Source organism: Tenrec ecaudatus, chromosome 6, assembly GCF_050624435.1.
Source record: "Tenrec ecaudatus isolate mTenEca1 chromosome 6, mTenEca1.hap1, whole genome shotgun sequence".
Lineage (NCBI taxonomy): Eukaryota > Metazoa > Chordata > Mammalia > Afrosoricida > Tenrecidae > Tenrec > Tenrec ecaudatus.
Window position 1 is genome coordinate 144,014,187 of NC_134535.1, and position 6,877 is coordinate 144,021,063.

General features: G+C 43.6%; 1 non-coding gene across 1 annotated transcript; it reads left to right on the forward strand.

The window, feature by feature from the left end:
• Positions 1-267: 267 nt before the first annotated feature.
• Positions 268-431, forward strand: LOC142451905 (U1 spliceosomal RNA). Its single transcript, XR_012785010.1, has one exon. It is a non-coding gene; the product is annotated as a U1 spliceosomal RNA (small nuclear RNA).
• The last annotated feature ends 6,446 nt before the right edge of the window (positions 432-6,877 follow it).

Sequence of the window (6,877 nt, forward strand, 5' to 3'; positions counted from 1 at the left end):
TCTACAGGAGCAGGCAGCCGCATCTTCCTCCCGTAGTGTGTGGGTCTGCTGAAATAGCTAACTATACCAATAGCCCATTCTTCTCTCTCTGAACTGGTGTTCTGCAGCAAGAAGGAGCTACAAAATCCTAAGTGAGTAACGGTGATGGCCGCATGTGACCAACATAATTAATGTCTCAGAATTGTAAATGTGAGGATCGCAGACCTGGCAAGTGTTCTGTTACTCACACACTTAGCACAATAAAAACTCTATTAAAAATCACAAGTGATACTTACCTGGCAGGGGAGACGTCATGATCACGAAGGTGGTTTTCCCAGGGCGAGGCTCACCCATTGCACTCCGGATACGCTGACCCCTGCGATTTCCCCAAATGTGGGAGACTCGACTGCATAGTTTGTGGTCATGGGGGAGTGTGTTTACTCTCTCCCCTGATTAAAAAAAAATCACAAGTGAGATTAGGACATATTGGAAAAATTCTGTTTTGTCACCTGTATGCACTTAGTGCACTCACTATCAAAAATCAGCAACCTAACCCACAGCAGGTTTCAATAAAACAGATGGATGGGTCCAGGCCGACATTGGGTGGATGCAACAGTGCTCAATATACACTAATAGATGTCTTGAATACCCCGAAGTGACAGATACTAAGTGGGCTCATAAAAATACTGGGTTTTCTTCAAATGTGTTATTGACATCATCTTTTGAAACCAAATGTTGCTAGCCAGTAACCTTATTAGAAAATTTGGAATTAAGTTTAATGTAATCATGTGTTTTCACTTTTGTGCTATCAGTAGCTGGCCTATTTATATGCATCTGAGTTTGTAAATGGACCTGCCCGAGTTGGATCACTAGCAGGCATGCGTGGAAAGGAAAATGGTGGGTCACGGTAGTTTCCAGAACCATCCTTGAGATAAGTGCTGATGGTTCCAGAAGCATCCTAAAGAAAAATGTGAGATACATTGTAACCCTCGTGAATGCTCTCCTCTGTTGTCAGTGTGTCATACTGGGTGGCGTGAGTCTTTCTGTGAACCTGGGACCTGTGTAGTGACAGGAGTCTCCTTAGACTGTCTTCTGCCTTGATTCTTTAGGAAACAGCTGGAGACTCCCGCCAACACCTCCCACCCCTCACCCCCAATCCCTGCTTCTCAACGCCAGAGGGCCTGTTCCTTTGGCTGGGCTTGATTGGCATTTCCTGGGTAAGCTTGGTTTGTACGTGTTGGATAGTCCTGGCCTGCTGTCTACCCTGTGATTGGGATGCAGCTTGCAGGGATTGGTCGATAGACTATGCTAATGAGGTGAGTTGTAGCCCACCCGTGCCCACCACGCCGATGAAATGTTTGTGACTTCCTGAACGGGCCTTGATCCATCTGTGGGCCTGGTGGGAGTGCCATGCTTTGACCCTGACCCGGAGTTGCACTTTTTAAGCGGCCAGCTCCCCAGAGTGTTGGGAGCTGTAAAAAGCCAGCAGAAAAGCAGCAGGAAGAACTAGACTGAAGAAGAGCAGAGAGGTGGAAGCAAGGAGCCTCCTAGAAAATCCAAAGCATAGTTCAGAAGCTTCAACACTGAAGATGGTGAGTGGCAGAAGCAGAGCAGGGTAACAGATCTAAAGCAGGCTCGGTGGCAGAGGCGGCAACACAGATGCCAGGGCCAAAAGGAGCCTACTCGTGGGGAAATGGTAGGAGCTGCAAGAGCTGGCTTGCACTAAAGAAGGACGATTACGTCTACATGCTTCCTGGTCCTGAATGGAGGTTGGTCCTTAGCAAACCACTGACCCCTAAGTGTGCCCTGTGGGTCGATGTTGCCATTGCAATGGGTTGTCAAGCCCCGCAGAGAAGAACACCGTATGAGAAATAGCCGTTGTCACAATTAGTAAAATGCTGTAGGATAGAGGTCTAGCTGACCATCACTTCATGGGGATCAGCTTTGTGCTATTGATTCTTATATTCAAAGGTACTTGTACACAGCCCACCAGTAGTTCCAATACCACCAGCAAGCTTGCCCATGACAGACAGGCTTCAGCAGAGCTTTCAGACTAAGGCTAGGAAGACAGATCTGGTGATGCACCTTCAAAATCAGCCAGTGACAAGCCTGTGGATCACAATTCACTTACTTCCAACGCGCCCTCCGAATCAATGACTGGAAGAGGACATTACATGGGATGGAGTAGAGGGATGCGGAGACCCTCACACGGGCTGCACAGTAGCTGCAATGATGGGCTTGAATATGCTGGAAATTGTGAAGATGATGCAGAATGTGCATCCTTTGGGCTGATAGGAGTTCATTTCTATTTGTTTGTCTTTATAACCCTGTAAATGGGAAGAACCGCTCAATTCTGCAGAAGATCAATGTCTGACTCCTCACTTCAAACTATGCCTATACAAACCTCACCTTTTACCAGGTTTGAGAGGTTTGTCAATGACCTTTGGCGTCTAGAACTGGTCACGAACAATAGTCTTTAGGATGCTCGCAAGTTCCCATTGGCCGCCCCTTATTTACCTTGTGCAAAAAAGGACTAATTTCATCAGATAAGCTCATTCTCAAGCAGATGAGTGCATTTTTCTTCACTGCAGCCATGCAGCTAGACACACACTTGCACCCATCAATAAACAGAAAACTCCCATCGCCACCTTCTTGTCATTCTGATGTATCGGCTCTCTGGGTACATCTGCTGTTCCTAACACAAAGCACAATCAAAGAGACGGCAAGTTCAGTGTCTGATAGCTAAGGCTGCATTGTTTGACAGGGTTGCAAGGAGAGTCAGTCTTTAAAACTCAGTCCTAAAAGCACATTGTCCGAATGTCCATCTTGAAAGGGAACCCTAATGAAAAATTCATGCTGGCACGAGTTATTGCCAGGACTAAGACTGACGACAGCTTGGGCCTGGAAGGAACCATGGAGATCATCAGAGAACCGGTTAGGAAAAACCCCTCAATAGGACAAACTATCATATTGCTAAATCCACTGGAGCAGGGCTCTGAGGATCACTAGATCTCGATAGCCTTCGGAAGCCACTCCCTTCAACCAAACTAAAGCAGGTTTACATCCATGGGTGTTTTGTTTGTCTTAAACTATTCATTGGCATATAACATGCATTGAGAACTCTGCATGGAAAAAGTATGGCAAGAGCAAATAATGAGTGGACTTTTTGTTTTTATTTAATTTAAAAAATCATTTTCTTGGGGGCTCTTACAACTCTTATCACAATCCACACACATGCCCATTGTGTAAAGCACATTTGTACATTCATTGCCCTCATCATTCTCAAAACATTTGCTTTCCACCTACGCCCCTGGCATCAGCTCCTCATTTTCCCTCTCCCTCCCCATTGCCCCTTCCCTCATCAACCCTTGATAATTTATAAATTATTATTATTTTCTCATATCTTTACACTGTCCGATGTCTCCCTTCATCCACTTTTCTGTTGTCTGTCCTCCAGGGAGGAGGTTATATGCAGATCCCTGTAATTGTTCCCCCTTTCTACTCTACCCTGCCTCCACCCTCCTGGGATCACCACTCTCAGCACTAGTCCTGAAGGGATCATCTGTCCTGGAATCCCTGTGTTTCCAGTTCCTATCTGTACCAGTGTACATCCTCTGGTCTAGCCAGATTTGTTAGATAGAATTGGGATCATGATAGTGGTGGGGGAGGAAGCATTTAGGAACTAGAGGAACGTAATATGTTTCATCGTTACTACACTGTACACCGACCGGCTCATCTCCTCACTGCGTCCCTCCCATAAGGGGATGTCCAGTGGCCTACAGATGGGTCTTGGGTCCCCACTCTGCACTCCCCCTCATTCACAATGATTAGATTTTTTATTCTTTGATGTCTGATACACAATCCCTTCGGCACCTCATGATCACACATGCTGGTGTGCTTCTTACATGTGGGCTTTATTGCTTCTGAATTAGATGGTCTCTTGTTTACCTTCAAGCCTTTAAGACCCCAGATGCTATATCTCTTGATAGCCGGGCACCATCAGCTTTCTTCACCACATTTTCTTATGCCCCCATTTGTCTTCAGCGATTGTATCGGGAAGGCGAGTATCCAATGATATGATTTTTTTGTTCTTTGATGCCTGATCCCTGATCCCTTCAATACTGCATGATCACACAGGCTGGTGTACTCCTTTCTTTCATGTGGGCTTTGTTGCTTCTGAGCTAGATGGCCACTTGTTTACTATTAGTGGACATTTTTAACAAATCAATCTTTATCTTACATGTTTGTATTCTTCAGAACTCTTTTCTTACTTAACAGGGTCCTATTAGACATTTTTTCACTGCCATCAAGTTGATTCTGACTCATAGTAAACTTATATGAGAGCAGAACTTCCCCTTTGAGTTCCTGAGGCTTTACATCTTTACAGGAGCAGAGAGCCTCATCTTTTTCCCTCAAAGCAATTGTGGGTTCCAACCACTGACCTCATAGTTAGAAGATCAATGTGTAGCCTATTCCGCCACAAGGGCTCCTTCCTATTTATGAGACAAAAGAACTTCAGAAAGTTTGTGGGAAAACTCCATTATCTTTTACATTCCATTTCCCTACAGCTTCTCTGAAGCCCTCTCGAACATTCCTATCACAGAAACCCCTCTGTATATTCACACAGAAAGTATGAGCAATTATTGAGAATTTTATACAAAATTATGATTATCATTTATTCTTGTGTTGGAAAAGAGGCCATGTATGTGGTGAATCAGCTAAGATATTGAAATTCCAGTAGAGAGTATTGAGTTCTACTCTATTTGTGTGTCTGCATATTGGGAGTCAAAATCTATTGTCCACACATGTGCCTGAAAGCTCAATATGCATACATATGAACATATGCACAGGACCTCCCCAAGACATAAAAGCAGTAAAATACCCCATATGCAGTTTACGTAGTGTCTGTTGAGGTAACTCACTGCCATGAAGTCTACTGCAACTCAGAGGAGCCCGTAAGCAGGATAGGACTGCCCCTCTGGGTTTCTGAGACTGAAACACTTCCAGGAGTAGAAAGCCTGCATCTTTCTCCTGAAGAGCAGTTATTGGTTTCAAACTGTTGACCTTGTAGGTAGCAGCCCAATGCGCAACCCACTACTACCACCTTACAATAAAGGACAAACCGAGCCTTTCAGCTTGGTCTTGGTTCTGAGGTCTGCATCATGAGAAAGACTAGGATGTCTCTATGTTCCTTACAAACCAAACCAAACTCATTGCCAACAAGTGATGCCGACTCACAGAGACCGTATAGGATAGCGTAGAACTTCCCCTGTGGGTTTCCCAGATTGAAGTTCTTTTTGAGAGTAGAAAGCCCCATTTTTTCCCTTGGGGCAGCTGGTATTTTGAACTGCTGATCTCTCAGACGTCTGCTCACCTTGTAGCCACTGCGTCACCAGCGCTACTTATGTTCCCTGCAAGTTAACATAATTACTCAAAGCATTGATAGCTGGACAAATATGAACTTTGCTACCAAACAGCTTTCTTGGGTAGTGAAAAATAACAGAATTTGTTGTTACTATCATCTACTGATCAGAACACTGTGGCCCAGTTCACAAGAATATTGACTGAGCACCCCACAAAGTTGGAACTTAGTGAAATCCCCAAGGGCTTGGGTTTTTGAGAGTGACATGAGCTCACCCACACTGCATCTAAGACATGTGATCTAATATTTCTCACCAGAGGAGTGAAATCGTAGAACCAGGAACAGTCAGAGCTGCAGGAGGCTGGAAACTCCATCTCAGGCCATGGACAAAGAAACTGGAGTTGGGAAACCAGGGGATTGAAGGTCACAGGGCTGCTTAGTGGCAGAATAGAGACTGAAACCTGGGCCCCTGATTTTGATTTCAAATCTAATGAACTTTCCGTTGAGTCCACAGTAAGGAGCTGACAGGCTGTGTTTTTCCAGTTGATTGAGGGCCATGTGACTTAGGGCATTCTTATCTTTAAATTTCTCTTTGGGTCTGAGCCACCAGTTGGAATATATGAGAACAAAAATAAGCAAATGCATCCTTTTCTTTTTCCAATCCAGGTCACTGGCACTTCCTCCTGGTTAAACCAGAGGCTACCTGAGAGCTTGAAGGAGGAAAATGTAACCAAGTGATTACATTTAATATCACTATTAGTGAACAATTTGATGTTACAGGGTAAAATGCCAATTGTTGAGAATTAATTGTTGAGGGTACATAATTATTATTTGAGTTTCCTTGTACAATTCTTTCAATTCTTCTGTGATTTAGGGGTTTGGAAATTTAGAAGAAATAACACATATTCATTTTTTAATGGAATATTTCAACATTTTCACTAAGTCCTGCACGATAGTAAGGGCTAAATAAACAGCAACCCTATAGGTCAGGGTAGAACTGGCCCTGTGAGTTTCTGAAACTCTTTCTGAGAGTAGAAGGCCAGTCTTTCTCCCAAGAAGTGACAGGTGGTCTTAAACTGCTGACCCTGCACACTGCAGCCCAGCGAGGAACCACTGTGCCACAGAGCTCCGGGGGATGGATTTCACTGATAGCAAAATTATCCTTCAACAAAGCACTGATCAAATCAATAATGGTATATCTATATATCAAAATGTATATATATTCTAACATAAATATTGAAGAGTTTCCTTATTTTAAAAAATAGCTGCTTTTTAAACTCTATGACATGCCATATATATGGATAAATAGAAATATAGATATGGGTGTAATATCGTTTATTTAATCAGTGCTTTGAAGGATAATCTAGCTATCAGAAATACTGGTCTAAGCACTTAAAAAAAAAGAAATACTGGTCTTATGACTGCAAAATCAGCAACCAGTTCTTTAATTCCTACCGTCAGATCTATAAACTATCTCCGGAAGAACACGCAAAAACCTTTGGGCAAGTTCTAAAATTGATTGTGGTAACGATTACA